The sequence below is a fragment of the Nanorana parkeri genome, unplaced genomic scaffold (assembly GCF_000935625.1).
Source record: "Nanorana parkeri isolate BGI_ZX_2015 unplaced genomic scaffold, ASM93562v1 scaffold359, whole genome shotgun sequence".
NCBI lineage: Eukaryota > Metazoa > Chordata > Amphibia > Anura > Dicroglossidae > Nanorana > Nanorana parkeri.
The window spans coordinates 1,026,851-1,051,817 of record NW_017306627.1 but is presented as its reverse complement, the minus strand read 5'-3'; positions in this window follow the sequence as shown (position 1 = coordinate 1,051,817).

Sequence of the window (24,967 nt, the reverse complement as noted above, 5' to 3'; positions counted from 1 at the left end):
TATATATATATATAATTTTTTTTTTTAACCCATCAGGATTTCCATAAATGTGTAGATGTATCATTGACAAATGGGCCCCGTCATGATCACAAATGTTGACTGATCTCTTCTGCAATGTAAACAAGGTAATTATTTTGTTCCATTTTCAGAATGGCCACTGTTTACTTGCACAGAGGTTTTCCAGCAAGTAAACAATTGTGTTTAATAAGAATTGTCTACATGGCCTAATCCTCACCCATGTGTCAAGTGATGGTTGCATGTACAGTATCAGGACTAATATGGCCAGCTATTGAAGTTTAAATGTATCTGAGTTATGAAGCAAATTACATGAATATTGTGTAAATAGTATATATTTGTAGAATGCATGTGTATGACTATATAATTACTAAGTGTGTAGCCAGGTACATCAGTTTAGTTCATTTGTACCTTACTATGTTAATTTGTTTCCACATTTAGCATAATATAAATATATCCTTGTTCCTATAATATGTCACCACTAACACGTGCCTATTGCATCTCCTAAAATTATATCTGCTGGAAAGTCTTAAACATTTCTAACAACAGTTCTGCTGTGCAGTCACCAAATGCCTGTGTTAGTCTTAAAATCATTAGGTGTGCCCCTGTAAAGTTCTCTTTGATTCTAAGTCTAGGACTCAACTTCTACCCAAGTTAGGATTAAGCCACTTTTTTTGTTCTAAACCCCACCCACTGTTAAATGGTGATTTTCAAAAAGAAATTCAATTTGGAATAGATATTTGACAATTGAGTTATACTCCTGCCTTTCTTAATGTTTTATTGCCGGTAATGGCTGCCAGTTTTTGACCTTCATTCAGTATCCAGAAGCCCAGCATGTTGCTCCTGAGAGGATGGAAGGCAGGAATCCAGGAAAATGGCTTGAAGCTTTCCTTAGATGGTATGATCTCCCTGGTGAAGAGCAGATAGGTGGCCAGGCTAGTGGAGAGAATGATTGGGTGTGTATGGGGTCTGAGAAGGAATCTGAGGCTTCTGTATAGTGCAGGATGCTTGAGTAAGGTTTTACACCTGCCGAGAGCATATTAGAGTAAGGCACTTTGGATTATATGCATAGTATAATTGAAGACATTCCATAAAGACAGGCCTCCTTAGATGCTAGTTTGGCTGCTAAAAAAATTCCTTGGAAACCCATTCCACACTATGTAAGCAATGGTATGCTGCTGTTGAGAAGAGTGAAGTGTTCAGGGGTCAGTATTTTATTTCTTAAACTAAAGCTGTATCATTTTAAGCACCATATACTGAAATCTTAGTAAATTTTCCAGCTAAAATTGGATTGTCGTTTAAGGACTTGTCTTCTAACACGGGCATTGCTAATTTCCTACATGACTAGGAACTTCCTTGGGCACCTAGATAGAAATGTTGTAGGGTTGGCAGTGTAGCATTTAAAAAATGGGTGATTCTGTTCCTTTTTCCTGGTTAACTTCCCTAATAATATTTCAAAAGCATCATGTAAATATAAAATATAGTACCAGTTTTAATCACAGGGCTTTGATAGGTTTACTGAGAAACATGCATTAAGACATACAGGTACACATGGAAACCAAGTAAAAATAAAAAATGCCAGATTCTCTAATTCACTTATTTATCTACCTGACATAATTCTAAAGAATTGTGAGAGGAAAATGCAATTACTAATGGAGAAAGAAATAGATGTGCAAAGCTGAAATATGCCTGTGATGGACTTGCTCTGCCCCATTGTTTACATTCAAGAGCGGAGCTGTCATTAGCGATGAGTGTTTAGTGAGTGAGGACGAGGTGGCGGGTGACGGGGATTTTTTCTTTTGTCTGGTCGGCGAGCGGTGGGCATCATGATTGACAAGGATCTACATAATTGTTTGACATGATTGACGATGGATTTACATTGTGGCACGTGTCAAAACTGTGTGGAGTGTTTATTTACTGTACTATCTGACACTTCCCTTATATCTCGATCTCATCGAGTACCTTTCCCGCACATGTCATTAAAGGGTCAAACTTTCTTCAGCTACCCCCGGAGAAAACTGAACATTTGTTACTCAAAGGATGGCTCTCCCTATGTAAGGTTATTGTTTGTTGCGTCTGGAGGGAACTACAGTTTAAACTAGTATACAGAGCGTACTATGCCTTTAATCTTAAATACAAATCCGCTCCTCCCGATTGGCTGACATCATGCCCCAAGTGTCATGCCCCATCCCCAAATTTAGAACACCTTATCTGGTTCTGTCCCTCCATTCAGTTATTCTGGTCCAACACTCTAGCCTACAGTATATGAACGCTGGTTCTGACACCCATAGAATCGCCGACCCAGCCCTCTGCCTCTTTCATGTCGTTAACCCATCCACAACACTGTCTGTTAAACAACCCTCCCCATGGGAGCACATCTGTATTATTGCTGCCAAGAAGGCCATCCTATTGAACTGGTTGTCATCTGTCCCTCCTTCTCTAACCACCCTAAAAGAATTCCTTCATAAACTGGTGTCCCTGGAGAAACTCGATGCTCAATTTAGTTGCTCACACACAGATTTTTTGCTACCTGGACCCCATTGTCTTTGAGCCAACTCACAGAAGTAATGTCTCTATTTAAAGATACGGAGTGGTACCATAAGGCGAAATTAACTGCATCTCTTGGACCTCTGGATGTCCTCTGACGTTCCGCCATGAGATATTAACTGCACTAACCCACGATATACTCTCCTTACCCCTAGCAGTCAGATTTACCTGTCTGATGCTCTACGGTTTCGGCAGTGATTGCGATGCTTGATGCTATACTTATTATTTTGTTGTTGTTTACTTGCATAAACTCTCTGTGAGTTCTTATTATTATACACTTGTAATAACTGCTGCAAATGTTGCCTGTTTTTGTAATGTTGGAAAACCTTCAATAAAAAAAATTACATGCAAAACAATTGCATGTGATCCTTGATCAAACTTTCAAGTATCTTCCCAACTATTGAAGTTAAGCTTACAGGTCTGTAATTACTTGGTAAAGACTTTGATCCCTTTTTAAATATTCACCACATTGGCCTTGCGCCAATCCATTGGTACCAAGCCAGTCATTAGAGAGTCTCTAAAAATTAGATACAATGGCTTTGCAATTATACAGCTCAATTCTTTGAGGACACGTGGGTGTAAGCCGTCCAGTCCAGGTGCTTTATTCACCGTAATTTTGTCTAACTGTTTCTGGACCATATCAATAGTCAGCCATTGTGGTTCAGTAGAGGCTATGGCACTGCTATCCCCATTATGGACTTGAGTTACATCCTGTTCCTTGGTGTGAACAGAGCTAAAGAAAGTATTAAATCGATTTGCCTTCTCTTTGTCCCCAGATACCAACTCTGAGTTATCTTCTAAGGGGCCTACATGCTCAGACCAGAATTTTTGGGGGTTAATCTTGCACTCTTTTGCAACCTGTCATTCATTTTGAATCTTTGCAAGCTTTATTTCCTTTTTACATATTTTGTTATATTCTTTGTAGCTTTCAAATGACGACAGTGTTCCTTTATTTTTATATTTTTTAAACGCCATTTTCTTATTCTTCATGGTTTTTTTACATTGGATGTGAGCCAAATGGGTTTTACTTTTAGCCTTTTTAAACTTATTGCTTACTGGAATATATTTTGCCGTATGGTTGTGAACAATTGTTTTGAAACATTCCCATTTTTGTTCTGTACCTGTTGATGAAAATATTCCTTCCCAGTTTAAGTCTTCAAGAGCAGCCCTCAGCATGGGAAAATGAGCTCTCCTGAAGTTAAGTGTTTTTATTTTTCCAGTATGTGCATGTTGTTTACAACTTAAGTTTTATATGAATATTTGTAATAAGCTCTGCATTGTTTGAGATTACCAGATCCAGCAGAGCATCATTTCTAGTGGGGGCTTCTACAAACTGTACCATAAAATTGTCATGCAATAAGTTTATATATGTCCACCGTTTTACTGTTCCAGCAGTGCCATTATGCCAGTCAATGTCAGGATAGTTAAAATCTCCCATTAATACTAATGGCAGGCCACTGCTCAGTTCAAGGTCTAGTAAGGTATTTTGGGGCCACACTTTTTTTTGGCATGGGATCCCTACACTGGTTTTTTTTTCGATTTTCATTTAGCAACATACTAAACTCCATCCAAATAGATTCGAATAGACCTGAATCCCAAAAATTATTGAAACGAAGCAAAAATTTTGGGCAATCCACATGTCTAATGTTTGATCAACATGATGTTTTTTACATCACACTATGAACTAATATTAAACTAGGAAACATATTAGGAATACATATAGCAGCCCTGCGTTGCCAATAACCTTGCCACTTTAGATCACAAAACATTGACTTTAGCATAACTGACCAGATGACTAACAGACTCCCTTGGGGATGTTACCTCTCCTCTCTTCCCTTGCTCCCTTTTCCTCCCCCTCCTTCCTTACTCACCTCCATTTTCTCTTTCTTGTGTTATGCCCTTCTTCTACTTTTTTCATACAGGCTTACCCCCCACCACCACCACTATGTCTTAGTCCTCTGTTCCTTTGCTTTTTTTCTACCAAACTAGACCAACTCATCCCTCCTACATACAGCTTCTTCTCAATACTGCACACCTATACAATTATCCCACTGGTAATACAATCATTTATTTCTTACTATTATGCCATGTGCTGTAAATATTGTGCCATTGTGACAGTGTTCTTGTCCTACTTCATAGATGCTGTAAACCCATGTACCTACCTGTATGTATACTGTTCTGTATTCTAAAAACCCCTAAAAACTTAAGCATATTGAAATGGAGAAAACACAGGGCATATTGGTTGCTTTTTTAAAGTAACTTATGCCATTTCTCTTGCTATTACATCTAACATTATCTATGGATAGAAGCTTTGTATTGCTATCTGTCTCATACCATAGCTCTCTAAAAATCCCTAGATAGTAGAAGTAAAAACTCTGTGTAAAAAAGACCCCTTTCCTTATTGGCAGCAATTCTTTACTTTACTCTTATCTCAGCATGTTAGGTGGTAGTGCCATGTTTCTGTACAAAGGCACTCATAAAGCCTCCTGGGAATGCCCAGATGATTTCAGACATGCTTCCAAACTGCTTTACATAGCACAGGGGGGCTAATGTAGACTTTGATCATTACCTTGTGATAAGTAGAATAAGGACCCATATCTCCAAAATAAATAAAATGAGAGTAGAGGAGGTAGAAACAATATTTCTTTATAATTTAAATTCAAAGAGTAGCAATCCAAAAGGGCAGCAGAACTTAAGAACATCTGCTGCAGATCTCTCATGTTAAAGAATTTTCAATTTATTCAGAATGGTATATGTAAAGAAACAATTTGTGACATAGCAGAAGCAGAGGTGCTTGGGAGTCCTGGTTTAAAGTAGAGCTAAAGGCTCCTATAAATGAGTACCACATCCAGTTACTATGTGACGTACAAGTTTCATAAAATAAACAAAAAACTTCCTTTTACCTTCCCTGACTAAGCCAATTCTCCCTTATTTGTGTCTCTCACACTCCCCCCCAAGACACTGCATCTCACTTTGGAGGGTTTCAGCAACAGAGACAGTGCTGTCAATCCAAAATGTAGTAGGCAGGACCAGGTGTGGCCATGTGTTGGTTGATTGACAATCTGCAGAAAATACCTTTTTTTATCCTGCTGTCGTGCAAGCAGACACAGTCTACGTGAGAGTGGCAACTCTACTCTGAATTCAGATGCAGTGCAGCATCGTTGCCACACCATCAAAGGAAGCTGCATTAGGAAGCTGCACCACTTGCAGACTCAACATGATGACTAGGAGAAAACTGTAAGTGCAGATGATTAGAAATCACAGGGCCCCGTATTGCTTACCTGACAGCCCCCTTTCCCATTTGATAACCTTAAGTTAAGGTAACACATTAAAAACATGTTAAATACATTTCAGTGTTATGCACCACCTCAAAACCCCCCTCCCCTTCATACAGAGCTCTAACATCTGCACTCCCGCCTCCATCCACAGCTCTTACCTTTGAACCCCCTATCCTACCTCTTGCACACTCCCCTTTTTTCCTCTGTACCCCCCTCCTTCCATCCACAGCTCTCACCTCTGTAATACCCTCTATGCACAGCTCTCACCTCTGAACCCCCTCCTCTCCATCCACAGCTCTCACCCTTGCACCCCCACTTTTATTCACAGCTCTCACCTTTGCAGCCACCCCTTTATGTGTGGACACACTACAAATTTAGTTTAAATCAGAACATAGCATAATTTAGATTCAGAATAATGTTTAAAAAACAAAAAGAAAAACAGTCATGTTAACTTCAAGAGATACAAAGTGTAAAAATAGATACTTAAGACATCTTATGCATAGCTAAATGTTGACTGAATATACCAGGGTCTGTTTTTTGTTCTCATCCAAGCAATCTGATTATTATGTATCTCCTTGGAAGTTACTGTATTCTGATTGATCTGCTCTTGACATTTTTTCCAATCTTGCCATGACTCTTTTTGAAGAAGAGATATTGTATTTACCATGGTGACAGGAAAGGATAAGCCGTCCTCAGCTGTCAAAGAAGAAATTTCAATTTGAATCAGACAAGGAACTTTTAATGATGGTGTGTACTATATGATAAAACGGCAAAACATAAAGGTTCATGTGCAAATTCAACTGTGGAACACTCCTGAAATCATAAGAGTTTATACATTCTATAACATTGCTGGCAAATATTAAATTTGGGCCTTGACAAATCCAGCCCAAAACTAAAGCCTGCAAAATATCATGTGATTAAAAAACATTTTAAAATCTAGACCATTAAAGTTTCAGGGTTTTTTTTTGTTCCATCTAGGAGGCCCACCTTCTTATAAATTATCTGTTCTTTTTCTTCAAAAAGCTTTTATTCCTAATTTTCTAATGGGTCGCCGCAACGATCATCTGTAATGCTCTGGACTACAAATCCCAGAGACGTCAAGCTTATCTCAAGGATGAGCCCAGCTGTAAAGCTTGGCAAAACTTTAATTTCTATTTGTTGTCTGTTCTTGCAGTAAACTTCAAGGAAACTGACCCAGTAGCATTAAAAGTACTTTACTTGGCGAAAATGCTGCGTGTACAAACTTAGTTACAGGAAAAGCAAACACATAAACAAGACTGGCTGCTACAAACATTCACATGCACCCACTACACTATCTTCTAGTACATGTATGATTTCTAGGAGGGGAAACACTGAAAATGTACTTAGCTTCAGACTGCAGACTCCACAAATTCTGTGATGAGCAGGACTTGGTCTAGGAAGAATGGCTTCTCGTTGTCAGTATCCTTTGTATGTCCTGGTCTTGAAGCAAGTCCTCTCGTCTTGTGAAGCGCCCTCGTACTGTCCCCCTCCTGTGAAGCCCTGGTCTTGTGAAGTGCTGTGCTTGTGAACTACCCTGTTACCTTTCAGCTACTGGCTTTTTATTGAGAGAAAACTGGCCTAAAACAATGGAAGCTACGCCCCTAGACCTTGCAATACAGTTTCCCACCTCTAGGTGGTAGCGTTGTACCATAAATTGCCATCAGTAGTCAAGATTTGATTTGAGTCTTGACCAGGCTAGGCATGACTATTCACGATCACCATCCCATTGTGATACAAATCAATACAGGACAAGCTACACCATTGTGTAAAACCAGTTTGGGCTGTATTGTTGGCCATTTCCATTGTATGAACCAAGTTTCTATCAACAAACAAACAAAACCTCCGTCTCTCTTGCAAATCTATGTGTGTCTGAGAAAGTCCACTAAGATATATCGCAACACATCACCCCCCCCCTCGGCACGGGCACCACCAGCACTCATGCTGCATGTTTCCACAGTGGCTGTGTGCGTCCATAGACACACACACATCCCTGTGGCGAGCCATGCCCCTCCTCTCCTCCCTGAAGGGTGACTGATGGCAGAAAGAGCTATGGCTCCTGTTCCCTTAGTATCCTGCCTCCGCAATAAGGAAGTTCAGGGAACCGAAGCATCGCTTCGGGAACCAGCGGCGGTGGCATCGCAGACAAGTAAGTGTGGGGGGGACAGGCAACACAAAAAGGTACTGATCATTTTTTACCTTAATGCAGAGCATGCTTTTCAGGGATTTGTGTTGGGAGATCTCTCCACTTGATTACCTGGGTATATAATTATATATATATATACTGACAATAAAAGTCTTATTCACCTTGTTGTATCTTAGGGAGAAAGCAACAAAAGGAAAGTGAACACTCCTTCTGTAGCAGGAGTATTGGCACTCTGAGAGCTAAAAAAAATTAGGACATCAAGAAATCACCTGGTATGCACTGTGCAGTCTATGTGCATGTCAGGCGATCACAGAATCTTCCAAGCATCTGATGGTTTTTTACAAAACTAATCTCAAGTAGGGAGTTGGTTAGGGTTCGGATCTAACATGGGTTCAAGGCAAACCATGATCCTTTGCAATTCACAGGCGTGCGGAATTGCAGGCATGCAGCATTTACCCACTATAGTAACCAACTAACCATAATGCACTGCATAGCTCCTGAACTTAGGTGATGGGGTACATTTTCTTATGCTCTGCCTGTGTGGACAGATCTGTACACCCAAAAAATGTTTGTATCTGTCCTAAACCACCTATTGATAGCTAGCTTTTTAATTGTCAACACCTGCACTAATGTTTTCTATTAAATTGGGTCTTATCCTTTTTTTTAGATTGTAACTTTAAGCTTGGGGTGATTAGAGCGCATCAGGCAGTTTTTGCTTACAGTTTATCCAAGAACTTTTTTTTTGTTTTATTTGAAGTGCGCTCACTTAAACCACCCCATCGATAAAATAACAGTAAATACAAATAGTCAGTATAACTTAACAGAACAAGACACAAAATTAAGTAACCAATTTATGAAGAGTTTACAAAACAGTAATTTCTTCAGTAGCTCCCTTAACCACTTCCGGGCCGGCCGTAGTAAAAAAAAACGGCCGGCCAGGAGCTCTCTAGATCTGAGCGGGCGCGCGCGAGCGGGAAACGGCAGAAATTTAAAAACAGGCAGCGGTGCCTGTTACCATACAAGCGATCCGCCGGCTGTAGAGCCAGCGGATCGCGTGTATGGGGTGCCGATCGGTTCCCCCCCCCCCTCCGCGGCCACCCCCCGCCATCGTCGCGCTGATCCCGGGCTCTGCTGTGCCCGGTGCGAGCCCGGGATCAGCAGGTCGCCTGTGTCACGGGATCAGAGGGAGCTCGGTACACGAGCTCCCTCCGGTCCCCTCTCCTCTGCAAGAATGCGGAAGTGTTGTATAATACATCACTTCCGCATTCTTGTGTCACTCTCCAGCTTCAGAAGCTGCAAAGAAGCTGATGGAGCAGATCTGTGCTTCATCAGCTTCTTTTGGGGGGTCCTAGGTGACATTAGGGGTCTTGGAGACCCCTGATGTCTCCATAAAGAGGACCTGTCACATATTTTGCTATCACATAGGGGTTTTTTATTAGCCTCGTATGTGATAGCAATAAAGTTTAGTAAAAAAAAAAAAAAAAGGAAAAAAAATGTAAGTTCCCCCCACAAAAAAAATGTAAAGTAACACATAAAAAAGAATTAAAAAATAAATAAAAATGTTTAAGTCCCCACCCATACATACACACATGCAAACATGCGTCGGGGGCGCATACGTGCAAAAACGACGATTGCGTGCATTACGCCGCACATGTTACATATCGCCACGAACGTCGCAGTGAGAGCAATAAGTCTAGGGCCATCAATCACTGATAACACTAAACTGATGAGCGGTAAAAGCTTTTAAAGTGTCGCCTATGGCCAATTTTGGGTATGGTAGTTTTCTGCGATTTCGCGGGTGCGCGCAATTTTAAAGGTTGACATGTTTGGTCTCTATTTACCCGACGTGACCCGATCTTTTATATTTTACCAAAAAACTGGGTAAAAATAAATGTTTCCTAACATAATGTAAAAAAAAACTTTTTTCAAAATTTTCTTTAATTTTTCCTAATTATAGTAAAAAATAAAGCCCCCGGTGGTGATTAAATACCACCAAAATAAAGCTCTATCTGTCCCCAAAAAATGGTATAAAATTCATTTCAGTAAAGCGTTGCATGACGGAATAAACGTCAGTCAAAGTACTGCAGCACTGAACACTGAAAAATGGCCTGGCCAGGAAGGGGGTCTAAACACCTGGTCTTGAAGTGGTTAACACACTTAGGCCTTAGACAATGAGCTGCATAAACAGATAAAATATTTTTTTTCTCCCCTTTTCCCCCAACAAAAAAGGTGATTCTGCCACAAGTTAATGTAAAGTCAGCTGGTGCATTCTCATTACTCCTCATCTATGTCAGGCAAGGGAGTAAGGTGTTCTTTGGCTATCAGAAAATATTCATGAGCTTTTATCAGTTTGGCTTCATGTGATCACAAAGTAAGCTGGATAAAAGACCTTTTCCTTTGGCATCCACATTACTCCTCTTTACATCTGGAGTTCCATTTGGTTTGAGTGAGATATATTTGTTATAGATGCAGAGCCATAGACCATTCCATCAGTATGCATGTCTGTGGCAAATGAAAAAGGCTGTCCTGCCTTTATGCGGGAGATAAGATCAGTAGTTGTAAGTGTTTTACTTACACCTGGCTGACCCTGCATGCTGTGTTTTTCTAAACAGGGTAGAGTTGGCCTATAAGGAACACAAAAATTAAATGAAAAAGATTCAAAATGCTAATCTATTAATGGTATAAATAAAATTAGTACCGGAGGGATTTGGCTCTCAGCACTATCAAAGCTCATGTGTCTGCCCATTTTATCTTTTCAGAAGAATGTTGGCTTCTCGTCTTATTTTAATAAGACCTAATCTGTGTTATAGATCAGCAGTAAAGCAGGTCTGCTTCTTCTTTTCTTAGAATATGGCTATGGCTACCTTCCTTTCTACAGCATGCTGTATCCATGGCACTTCAGTATTAAACATAAAATAATTTGCTACCAACAAATAAATATATAAGTTTCATAAGCCAAATCAGAATAAAAGCTTAGTTATATTCAAGTGATAGTCAAGTGTCATAATATAGCAAAAACAAAAGAACAAAAAACAAAAAGTGACATATAAACATTGAAGGGACACTTCTGCAATTACCCATATGTACAATAAAAGTTAAAAAAAAATGATGTGTATAAGTAAATATAATGGCATCATATTGGTGGTGGAACTCAATGCAAGATATGGAAGAAGATTGCTTTAAGGAGCAAACAAGTCAGTTATTGTGTATCTAAAAAACAGTTTAAATAAAATGCAGTATTCAACCCAAATTGGGTAACAATATTACGAGCATGGTGAGTATGGCTCTAGAAGCCACCCACTTTTACCACAAATTGAGCCTGATCGCCTCCCCGATTGGAAATGGGCACATGTTCAATCTCTGTTCCCCTCAGCTCCTGCAAGTGATGTGGGGGTCTTAAAAAAGTACATAGCAACTAAATCCCATACCTCCCTAAGAGATTTATTCCTAGCTTAATATCACTACATTGTTTTTGAAAATGTTATTTAATGCATGCTGATCATTTTGTAATATTATGTACTGTAAATAAGAGGAAGTTTCTGAAAAGCAAAAAAACAAACTGACTTTTCAGGTGCTACCAATTGATATACAGCATATGACAAACATTTTTAAAATGTTCTTTTTATTATACAAATCTGATCAGAAATATAGAATAATGCAGTTAATTATTGGTACTAATCTTCCACATAGAACTACCCTCAATAGCTCACTATTCAGTAATGTTCACATAATGTCCAAGGTACAATGATCATTGAACTTTAACATAAATGTGGTACCCAAATGGCTATTACTTTTACCACGGCTGATATGCTGTAGGCAGAGGTTGCAAACAAGGGAACTGTTGGCAGCAGATATGTTATAAGGACCACACTAGGCTCTTCCTATTTGATGTCTATTAAAGTGCTATTCAGGAGCTCACATACTTTTCTGGTAACAGTAAACACTAAACTGATAACACTAGCCAATTTCTACCAAACACGTACCTGAAGTCTATATTTGTAATGCTTTGGGGATAATTTTAAATATTATGATGGGAGGGGGTTTATAGAATAGTTGTGCTTTTGAAGTGTTTTTTTGTGCTTTTTGTTTTGACATTTTATTAAAGTTTGAAACAATGCAGTGTGTGAAAGTAAGTAGTACTGTGGAAATAAGCCCAGAAATCATACTATTAAATGGTGGTGCCACTGGCCAATTTGTACAAAGTTGAGGCCTTTTGTATTTTTTTTTAAGTAAACCTTTCTTATAGCTTTTTGATCTCTAGTAGCTCCTAGTTCTACCTCTCAATTCTGGCATATTACAAAAGGATTAAAATAAATCAGATGTTGTAACCAAAACAAGTTGTACTGAACTACATTGGGGTTCTGCTGATGTATTTGCATATAATAATTAAAAATGTTGAGTTAGATGCATTAGACTACAGCACGGCATTTGTTGCCACATGGGTCTCTGTGTATGATAGTCCCTTGGCATTGCTGATGCACGTACCCCAGGCAAGCAGTGGTTATGTGTGGTTATCATTTCACAGCAAAATTGGAAATGATTAGTGCCCCTTTACCCTGACATAGACAAGTGTGAGTGAAATCTGTCTACGCTAGAGGCCAAATATGGATGAACTATGAACTAAGGAGCTTATTGTGGTCTGGTTGTCCCCAAAAAATCATATGTGGCAACTTACTAACTTGGTCAAATTGCTGTTGAGAGTATATCACCCATCGTTTATCCACATGACAGCACAACTAAATGATCTCCTGGTAGCCAATAGATTACTGTGTAGCAAGGTGTTTCTTGCTTTGGACACCTCAGCTTGCACAGATATTATGACAACCAGAATACCTATATCATGTGATGCATACCTGAGTCTGCTTGGGCACTCCGATTGTATTGGCCACACAATACTCTAGAGAAATCGACATAAGAGCCAGATACCACATTTATTACAGGGGAACAAATGTACCAGGGAGTACATCAATGCTTACAACTGGTTGTGACGGAATAGCAAATTATATTTATTATCAGAATATTTGTTTCTTACGACATCACCAATGATTATGAATATGCAGCTTTTATGGGGTCTATTATCTTGATGGATGGGATTGAACTATTCCAAGGACACAGGGGTTCTGGATGTTCAGTATGTGAGACCCATGTGGCTATTGCTGTATATTTGTAATACTTTTAATGATGAGGGTGTTCGTGTTGGTTGTCACTTTCTTTCTCTTTTTTGGTAAAATGTTTTTTAAAGTATTTTGATACATACACTGTTCAATTTAATAGATAAGATATATTTTTTGTATATATGTTGTTTATTTCTGGTGTTAGATCCCTTATGGTCCACAGATATTTAAACAGTGGGAACACTTTTTTAGATTGATTGTCTAGGAGAACACTGTCGTCCCAATGGGCTCACTCTAATGGCTGGTTTATGTTCAAAGTAAGATGTAACTGTAATTTAGACTTTAAAAACCAATAGGATTCCCCTAACAGTTCCCCCATTTGTGGATATTTGCAAACACACACATGCTAAAGCTGAGTAAACACAGTTATATGTTTTTCATTCAACCTGTGGGCTGAATGGAATAAATAAACCAGATGCCTCTATCCAGTGTGTATAGACAAATCTCCTGCTGTGTGCTTTGTATTCTGGTGCTGTCAGAATACCCAAACAGTGATGGCAGCTGTTTGGCTGCCATGACTATTTGGACACTGACAAAAACTAAATGAAAACTAATTAAAAACTAAACTATTACAAAATTAAAATTAAAAACTAAACTAAAGCTAAAACAATTCAGATGACTATTCAGATGACTAAAATACGACTAAAACTAAATGCCATTTTAGTTTTAGTCATATTTTAAGTTTAGTTGTATTTTAGGGGTCTATTCACAAAGCTGCCGAAGGATCTGGCCGTAGCTTCGGCCGATCCTTCGGCTAGCTTCGGCACCAGGACCCCTTCGGTTCAGGAGAACCGAGGGGGTGCTGTACGGCTATTCACAATAGCCCGTACAGCTCCCGATCACGGCCGAGCGGCTCAGTCGAGCGCTGAGCCGTGCTGAAAGCCGAAGCTGGCCGAGCGGCCGGCCATTGGCCGGCCGACAGCCTGCTTCTGACAGCTGGGCGGAGCCAGCCGTGATCTTACGGCTGGCTCCGGCCACTTTCAGAGAGATCAGCGTCCCTGGTTGCTAACCAGGGACACTGATCTCCAAACATCTAACTCTCCCTGGCGCCCCGGGAGTCTCCTGCTCCCGGCCGCCAAGGAGAAAAATCCCGCTGTGTCTTTTTTCTTTATTCTGACACGAGCATGTCAGAATAGAGAAAAAAAAAAAAATTGGGACATTACTATTGGCTATTTCAATTTCAAAAGTCACTCGGCTGCCCTTGGCAGCTTTGTGAATAGACCCCTTAGTCATCTGAATTGTTTTTGTTTCGTTTTGCTGAATAAATCTCTAGTAGAGAAAATTGCAATGTATTTTCATTAGAGTTTCAGTCCTATTAACTTAGTTTTTATTAGGGGGTTATTCACAAAGCTGTCGAAGGCAGCCGAGTGAATAACCCAGCTGAAGTTAAGTGAGCCGAACAACGTTCGGCTATTCACTCTGGCTCAGTACGGCTGATTTCAGCCGTACATCGGCTGAAATGAGCCGTACATCGGCTGCCTTTGGCTGCAGAAGGACTCTGAAACAGCTGAGCCGTAGCTCTGACGGCTCACTTGCTGCCGTTCGCCCCTATTCTCATAGGGGCCGAATGGCAGTGAGTGAATAGCCAAATGCTGCCGAGCGACATTCAGCTCGGTTATTCTGCTCGGTACCTCCATAACAGAATAGAAAATCAATGAAAAGAGTTTAAAAAAAGGTTGAAAAATATTTTTAAAATGTAAATAAATAGTAAAATTAAAAAATAAAGATTTTTAAAAAATATATTTTTTTTAACCACTTGATGGCCGGGGTGTTAAACCCCCCTTCCTGTCCAGGCCATTTTTCAGTGTTCAGCGCTGCAGTACTTTGACATTAATTCCATCATGCCATACATGCCAAGCCTTAAAATTGCGTGCGCCCGCGAAACCTAACCTCAAAAAATGGCAATACCCTAAATTGGCCATAGGCGACTTTTTACAAGCTTTTACCGCTCATCAGTTTAGTGTTATCAGTGATTGATGGCCCTAAAATTATTGCTCTTACTCTGATGTTCACGGCGATATGTAACATGAGTACCGCAATTGGCTCTTTCGTGCGTTGGCGCACCTGACGCGTATGTACATTTTATACTTGGGGGTGGGAATTTAAAAATGTTTTTTTTTTTTTTACAATTCTTTATATGTGACTTATTTTTTTTTGCTTTTTTTTTTTACACTTAACGTTATTACTATCACATAGGGGGATAACAATCCCCCTATGTGATAGCACAGGCACACTGATAGGTCCTCTTTATGGAGACATTAGGGGTCTCTAAGACCCCTAATGTCACCTAGGGACCCCCAAAGAAGCTGATGAAGCATCCCTCCCATCTTCCTCCTGACACCCTTCCGAGCCTTTCCCGGGCCGCAAATGGGGCAGCGGAGCCCGGGATTAAAGGTGAGGGTGCAGGAGGGGGGGGCGGTGGGACGGCGGTACTGCGGGATGGGGGGGTGGCCCACATGGGGGCACATACAAGCGATCGGAGCCACCGATGGCTCGTAAGTGTAGCGGCTGTATAGATTCCCAGCGGGTTCTCATACTCGATACCAAAATACCGGTAATGGTGCATCCCTAATAGAGTATATCCAAAATCCTAAAGTAGTTAAGGAAGAGTTAAAAGTTAGATCCAGGAGACAGTAGAGCAGTAGATCTGACTTTTGTTGTTTGTAAATTATTTGAAGGTATTAATCCTTTCGCTGCCAGAGCTGTTTTTGCGATCTTTTTGCACCCATGTTAAAATGCACATTTTAGGTCTGAAACTGTTTAACCCCACCCCAAAAAAATTATATATTTTATGAAAGAAAAAACTCAGGAAAATAAAATAATGGCAGTTGAAATTCACACATTATTAATGCAACTGTTTATTGAAGACAGTGGAGGGACTTTATCAAAACTGGAGCAGACAGAATCTAAAGCAGTTGTGCATAGTGACCAATCACCTTCTCTCTTTCATTTTCAAAGCTTAACTGAATAAACTGAAGAGAGACGCTGATTGGTCGCCATGGGCAACTTCTACAAATTTTGTCTGCTCCAGTTTTGATAAATTCCATTCAGAGGGTTGAGCAGAGAGGGAGAAAGCAGCTTAGAGGGTGTCAATGCTCGTAAGGAAGCCATGGTCCAGGCAAGGGGCAGCAGACAGGCAGTATAAGCAATAGACAGGCAAATGGCAGCACTTGGCACTTTCTGTGAAGTAGGCTCCAGAGAAGAAGAGGTGGTAAGCTAAGAAGTGGAGAAGGTTGTTGGTAAGCAAATAGACTTTGCAGAGGAAGGCAGGAAGCAGATATCAAAATCAATCTGACGGCACTAGCACAGAGTCACAGACTGGTGTTATCTCCAAGGCAGGTCTGCACAACTCAGTAGTGGGCCTCCTTCAATGACAGCACCCTTATGATTTTCAACCACTTCCTGCACTAGATAAGTGTATGCTAGAGCAGCAACCACTGAAGCGTGATGTGCATGTGCAACAAAATGAAGCTCCACCACAGATACTTTACAGTATTTTTAAAACATTGTTTTGTCATTGACACAGGTACCTAAATAGTATTGCCCAGCTTCCTTGCCTTCTTTATAATAAATAGGCTATTAGTCCTACAAATGGCCAAAACTGCCTGTCACAATTCACTACTATAGACTTCAATGGAATTTGCACAAAAGTCTTGATTAATCAAACTTTTTGTTGGATTCACCAAAGTCTGGTTAAATTGAAGGTTACCAGATTCACTTATCACTTATTCATGACAATATTCTAATACCAGTGAATCAGTATGGGCTCATAAAAGAAGGGTCTATTCTAACATGATTAGCTTTTATAAAGAGGTATATTTATATATACATTGTATATTTATATATAGATTATGGAAATGCAGGTAATCTATTATATTTGCATTTTGCATTTACGGTATATTTGACCTCCTCATAACAGCTAGGTTAAAAAGGTTGAACATGCAAAGGCTTGAGGAGACTGTACGTACATGGGTAAAGAAATAGCAAAAGGACAAAAGACAAAGGGTGGTTGTCAACAGTACATACATTCAGTGGCCCCTTTATTAGGTACACCTTTTCAACTACTCAATAACGCAAACATCTAATTAGCCAATCACATGGCAGTAACTAAATGCATTTAGGCATGTACAAACGGTCAAGGTGATCTTATGAAGTTCAAACTGAGCATTAGAATGGGGAAAAAGGTGATTTAAGTGACTTTGAACATGTCATGGTTGTTGATGTTAAATGGGCTGGCACTTCAGAAACTGCTGATCTACTAGAATTCTCACACAACCATCTCTAGGGTTTACAGAGAATGGTCTGAAAAAGAGAAAATATCCAGTGAGCAACAGTTCTATAGGCAAAGATGGCTTGCTGATGCCAGAGGTCAGAGGTGAATGGCCAAGCTAAGCTACGCTAATAAAAAGGCAACTGTAACTAAAATAACCACTCTGTACAACCAAAGTATGCAGAAGAGCATCTCTGAATGCACAGAACATCGCACCTTTAAGCAGATGACCACAGTGGGTGCCACTCCTGTCAGGTAATAACAAGAAACTGAGGTTACAATTCACAAGGGCTCACCAAAATTGGACAATAGAAGTTTGGAAAAATGTTGCCTGGTCTGAAGAGACTCGATTTCTGCTGCAACATTCAGATGGTCAGGTCAGAGTTTGAGTAAGCAACATGAAAGCATAGGTCAGGCTTCTGGTGGTGGTGTAATGGTGTGGGGGATACTTTCTTCTGTTACAGAATCCTGCTGCACTCCTTACCAGACATCCCCATTGACATGGGTGCTGGAAATGACTGCAGATGGAGCTACTCATTGCAGACCTTGCTAGAGATGTCACCAGCACACCAGAGTAAAGTGAAGCAAACGTCTATTTATTGACGCATAATGTAATTAAACTAATGCATTCGTTTAATGACATTATGCGTCAATAAATGTACGTATACTTCACTTTACTTCGGTGTGTTGGTGACATCTCTAACAAGGGGATATTTTCTTGGCACACTTTGTGCCCCTTAGTACCAACTGAGCATCATTTAAATGCCACAGCCTACCTGACTATTGTTACTGACCATGTCCATCCCTTTATGACCACAGTGCATCATTCTTCTGATGGCTACTTACAACAGAACAATGTGCCATCTCACAAACCTAAAATCAACTCAAACTGGTTTCTTAAACATTATAATGAGTTTACTGTATGCAAATGGCCTCCACAGTCACTAGATCTCAATCCAACAGATCACCTTTAGGATGTAGTGGAACGGGAGATTTGCGTCATGGATGGGCAGCGACAAATCTGCAGCAACTGCAAGATGCTATCATGTCGATATGGGCCAAACTCTCTAAGGAATGTTTCCATCACCTTGTTGGATCTATGCCATGAAGAATTAAGGCAGTTCTGAATTCAAAAGGGGTCCAACCCAGTACTAGCATGGTGTACCTAATAAAATGTCCATGTGGACCAATTTCATGTGGGCGATTTTGGAGCTTTGACCTTTTCAATCTTTTCATTAATTACCCATTGAATTTACTGAATTAAAGCCCATTTAGAGCCCAGTTAACTGTCAAATTATATTTAATATTTATAAATGTAAGTTAACCTCCTTAGCGGTATTCCCGAGTGTGGCTCAGGGTTAGTTTTCTGTACCATAGTCGGTAACCCCGAGCCACACTCGGGAATACACAGCGCGTCTCTTACCTTGTCCCTCGAGCCGCGCTGTGTCCTCCGACCGATGCCGGCACTCGTCTTCCGGGTTCCGTCCCTTGCGAGCGTCCGCGTCACAGGGGCCGGAACCGGCGGGAGATTCAAAAGTAAAACAAAAACAAAAACACATAGAACGAAAAAAGGAAAAGAAAAAATCATACCGCCAGGTAGGTTAATGTACATAGACCATGCCAATAACATCATCATTATATATTAAATATAAAAGCACCTGTCACCTAGTACACATTAAAGTGTATTTCTACTTTTGCAGCCAAATTGGGACAGCACCTATAGTATATTTGTTGCATCTCACCAATAACATATCATAACATTAAAAAAATTGCAGCTTACCTTTTTAGATGTTCATTCTGCTAACCCAATGAGTGATAAATCCTGCTTTGTTCTCACTGTCTTGATAGGGTTGGGGGGAGTTTTGTTTAAAAAAAATGAACCCTGTTTGTGCTGTGCTGGCAGATTGCATCATCACTTGTAAACCAGGTGAGCAGGACTCTCTGTCCTAACAAAGCCCTGAAGACATTGGGGGTGAATTGATAAAAACTGGAGTAGACAGAATCTGTAGCAGCTGCCCATAGTAACCAATCAGCTGCTCTTTTCAGTTTGCTCAGTTAATTTTTAATAAATAAAAAAAGAAACAAATTATTTGCCATGCACTGCTGTGACAGATTTTGTCTGCTCCAGTTTTAATAAATTCCCCTTATTGCATGTTAATGAGGGGGGGAGGTTCAGCCTGTCCTAAGTCTTTCTATTAGATCAGACAGGGTTTCCTGTTACTGAGATTGATAAAGAAGCTTGCAAGGGCCTGCTAAATGGAGATTTCTAAAAGGTAGGAAAGATTTATTTTTACAATTATTTTGAGGATTGCTGTGTGAATAGGAACACATAACAAACAGTGGGGTTTATCTCAATTTTGACTGCAAAAGTGGAAATACACTTTAAGCTAAAATATCCATCCAGTGCATAGAGGATGCTGCAAAAGCAGATAAAATCTTGGAGTATATAAAAAGAGATAGAAAACATTTAATACAAGCATGCTTTTGCCTCTATGTAAATTACATGTATGGCTGCATCTGGAATGTGAAACCATTGTGGGCATCACAGATAAAGTTAGATTTGGGTAAATTGAATAGGGTACAAAAGAGGGCAACCACATTAAAAAGAAGAAAGTGAGGCTAGAAAAAGTAAGTTTGTTTAGTATGGAAAATGGTAGCTTAGAGACAATATAATAAATAGATATGAATATATTACCCAATAGGTCAGTTTGACAAGTTTAATGTACTGAAAGTCAAATTGCCAAGTATAGTGTATTTATTTTTTTATCCAAAAACCAAATCTGTCTACATTATAGCGTCACAGAGAGACTTGAGGGGTTTTGTTCTGCCTTCCCTCAACCAAAACCTATGGAGCTTGTTCATATACTAAATCAATGGAATAAGATTTGTGAAAAATACTCTGATTAACTGCCCCCTTGTATAAAAAACGGCCCGCCGGGAGCTTCCTGGATCTAACAGACCGTCAAAAGACTGCATGTTAGCCACGCCCACCTGCGTGCGGCACGTGCGAGCGGGAAACTGCCCGGATTTAAAAACAGGCATTGATGTCTGTTAACATACAAGCGGTTCGCCGGCTATGGAGCCGGTGGATCGCTTGTATAACGTGCTGGTGTGTACGGACCCCCATCCGCTGCCCCCCCTCCCGCTGGTCCTGAGCTGTGCCCGGGGCTCTGTGACAGGGGATCAGAAGGAGATCGGTAGACGATCTCCCTCCGGTTGCCTCTCCGGTGTCAGAATGCGGAAGTGATGTATTTTACATCACTTCCGCATTCTTGTGTCACTCTCAAGCTGGAGAGAAGCTGGTGAAGCAGATCTCTGCTGCATCAGCTTCTTTGGGGGGTCCTAGGTGACATTAGGGGTCTTGCAGATGGATATCTCCATAAAGAGGACCTGCTGTCACATCTCTTTGCTATCACCCACTATTTCCTAGCCCCCTATGTGATAACAAAGTTAAATGAAAAAAAAATTAATGTTGCAAAAAAAGAAAGTCACAAATGAAAAAGAATTAAAAAAACAAATTTTTTTAAAAGTCCCCATCCATACATGGGTGCGCATACGTGTGAAAACGATGATTGCGCCCATTACGTCACACCCATATCGCCAAGAACATCGCAGTGGGAGCAATAATACTGGGGCCATCAACCTCTGATAACACTAAATTGATAAGCGGTAAAAGCTTTCAAAGCGTTGCCTTTGGTCAATTTTGGGTAGGGTAGTTTTTTTGCAATTTCGCGGGTGCGCACAGTTTTAAGGCTTGACATGTTTGGTGTCTATTTATCCGACGTGACCCGTCTTTTATATTTTACCAAAAAATTGGGTAATAAATGTATTATAACATAATGTTTAAAAAAAACTTTTTTTTCAAAACTTTCAGTAATATTCCTTAATATAGTAAAAAATAAAAATCCCAGTGGTGAATAAATGCCACCAAAAGAAAGCTCTATCTGTCCCCAAAAATGGTATAAAATTCATTTCAGTACAGCGTTGTATGACGGGATAAATGTCAGTCAAAGTACTGCAGCGCTGCATACTGAAAAATGGCCTGGCCAGGAAGGGGGTGTAAACACCTGGTCAGCAAATGGTTAAGAAGCAAATGTAAACTGTCTGTATTTGAGTTGCTAACATTAAAAATCCTAAAATTAAAGCTTTTTTTACTATGAGAAAATAAAGTGGATCTGTTCATTTGTTGTGTGACTGCAATGATAATAAAAATTCACAATTGCCTTTCACAATCACTATACAGCCTGGGTTCTGAGAGTTCACGGACAGCTAACAGAAGTTACAGTGGCAGCAGCATTATTGTCAATGCAAATTGAGTCAAATTATGGTAATTGGTATACGTATTTGCTCATATCTAAAACTGCATTGCAAGTAATTTCCTCTACCTAGAAATTAATTTTGACATGCAGATCAGTGGTCTGAACACTTATTTCTCCAGACTCTCTAAATAGTAGAGTGTGTCCACTGAAACAGTTTCTATATTTGTTTTTATAAATCCTTTTATTTAAATCTACACATACACATTTTTAATTGTATTTATTTAAATGTAATTTATATACCCTGGTGCACAGTTAGAAACAAATGCATTACATATAATGTATTTTAAACTGTTACAATATATTTGCGTAAGCTGAATAGATAATTCACTGAATGGTTTTCCAGACATACAAACATATTAACTTAAATTACAGTTGTTGGAAAGTTAATTCATATAAAGGCATTTTATTTCTTGGGATGACAAGCTATCCAGAGTTCCCAGTTTTATAAAGTTATCACAACCATTACGAATAGGAAAGCTTATGTTAAAATTCACTGGATAGGTTCTCAATCATGTAGAAAAAACAGGGAGAGAAACTACAGGAGGGTGATACATTGTTATGGTCTTGTGGTAGATGGCGGATAGACAAGTCTGTGTGTACCTTTATCCACTGTAGCCTCTGAAAGATGTGAAAAATAGAAGTTGATACAAACCATAGGTGCTCCTGTTGGGTCTTGAATATGGAAGTACTATACTTTCTGATTAGCACAACTCCAAATAGGGAAGTACACTACTTTTTTATTAGGCCACTCATAACACTCTGCAGCCTTAAAATGAGATTACTCATGGGGCTGGGAACAAGCAAAGGCTTACCATGTGGGGAGCAATGTGTACTTTTTTGTAGAAAAGTGAACTGATAAGTGGTGCTTTAGCAATTCACATGCTTGAATTCACACACTTTTTTAAATTAATAAATATGGGGACAACTCCACACTTTAAAAAATTCAGAACTGCTCTTCCAGTGTTACAGGACTAGTGGGTGTTACAATTTATTCTTCTATAAATGGCAGCCTTCCGTCCCCTTACCAAGAGATTGTAACCTAGGGCATCAGGCATATGGACTGCTATTCCTGTCTGGAACGCCATAAGCATGTCAAACATCCACCATGCTGTCAGCTTACTAGTCTTTTCTGCACCAGTGTAAAGGCTGCAGTCAACTGATACCCTTCAGAGGCAAACCCATTTGCATGCAGGCTGCCCTATGAATTCCGACTTGTGATGTTAAGCCTCCATGACTGAAAGAATGGATATCCAATAAATGAAAGGGGTGGACCAGGGACAGTAAGGCTGAGGTGAATTGGTTTAGATAATGCTGTATGCCCTTCAGCCCAGAAATGGAGTGGGTTCTTTCATACTTGCTGCAGCTTCTAATGCACATTAAGAGGAGCTCACATTGTGCAGTGAAGCAGAGTAAGCAATTTCAGTAAAGGAGAGGAGCCAATACAACAATGCAATACAGAAAGTAAGGCTGGAGTTCAGCTTTTTCAATATTTACATATCCTGCCACAGTACATAATGCACTACATTTATTCTTGGAATAAAGAGTGAAAAGGTCCAAAGTAGTCCAAGTAATTCAAATGTTATTCCAGTTTTCCAATGTATTCCTTCTTCTCCGGCCCTTAGTTGTAATCTATCTCCAGCTGATATTTTGAGGAGATTTTAGCAAATCTCCCGTACTTGCAGCCATGGCAAAGCTAACATCCTTCTTTACTGTCCTGTGTGTGTGTGTGTGTGTGTGTGTGTGTGTGTGTGTGTGTGTGTGTGTGTGCTGGGTACTTCCATTTTGATTTTTTTGTTATTTAAACGTTTACAGCAAAGCATATGTTAAGTAGATATTTTTAATTACAAATTATGTATCAATACAGTTTCTTTAAGCCATGTGTAAAGATAGATACTGTATAACCAACTAGCATACATTTATGTTTGAAACATATAATTTTTTTAATTAAAAGTTGACAGGGAATATTACATAGATCGTATTCATAAAAAAATTAAAAGGGTTAATAAACTGTCAGCATTTTCTTTGCATATATCTACTGCTAGTAAGCAGTAGATATATGCAAAAAAATTTGTAAAAACCTTTTCAAACAGGTTAAAACGTACCTGTGTCTTCACTGGGTGCTCCCGTCCGAACATCTGAAGAGTCTCGGGCGGCAGCAAAGGATCTTGGGGTGGACGCATGCGCAGTTCAGCTCCTCAGCCTGTAGACGAGGAGAAACACAAGGTAAGCCTATGGAGCAGCATGCACCCACACAGACTCCGTGGTACAGTACAGCTAACACAGAGGAGTCAGCGCTAAATCAGAGACCCGCACCAGCGCTGGAGGGACAGCTGAAAACGACAGTAAAGAGGAAGATGATCGAATCAAGAGACATCATTTAAGGTAAGTCCCTATAGCAGGATTGGGAAGGGGCAAAAAAGTTTGACTTTAATGTCACTTTAACATCTGCAAACATCTAATTGTCTGATCATGTCATTGACTTACTGGTTTTCTGAGTAGTTTTTTCTTGTATTGCAACACAAGATCTGTTCATGTGATTATATCCCACTTTGCACTCTTTATTCTTCTTGTCTGAGGTTTTTAATGTCCTGTCTCAAAATCCCTAGAAAAGAAGCATTAAGGTATACTGTATCTAAAGCCAAAACTTTATTTCATTTTGGATATAGCAGAGAATGGTTAAAACCCTTATCAGTGTTTTTTTCATCTGTGTTCCTTTGGGGAGATTTCTCTTAATTTCCTATCCTGCAAAAACAACAGGATGGAAGATGAAATCTCTCCAAAGTGTAGGTTATCCCTTGTTGGGAGCAGCAGGGATTGGAGGGGACACAGAGTTTTTAAAATACTGGCTACTAGCGGGGAGGAGAGAAGCAGAATAAACTAATCGATAATGAGAATTACTAACAACGATTCTCTTTATTGGTACAAATTAATCGATTAGTTGTTGCAGCCCCACTAAAAACCTTACATGGGTTGTGACGCTTTAACCATTTTATCCAATATTTTAAAACATGTTTTGATTTTAGACAAACTTTAAAGATGTGCAACACTATTTTTGCAGTATATAACCCCTGAAAGGAATTCTTTTTTAATTATTTAAATAGAAGTTCTAGGCAATCTGAGTTAATCATTTTGAAAGGCTAAGTCCACTTTTGTGACTGTTTCATGTTACATCCATTTTTAGGATTGCATCATTAAATATG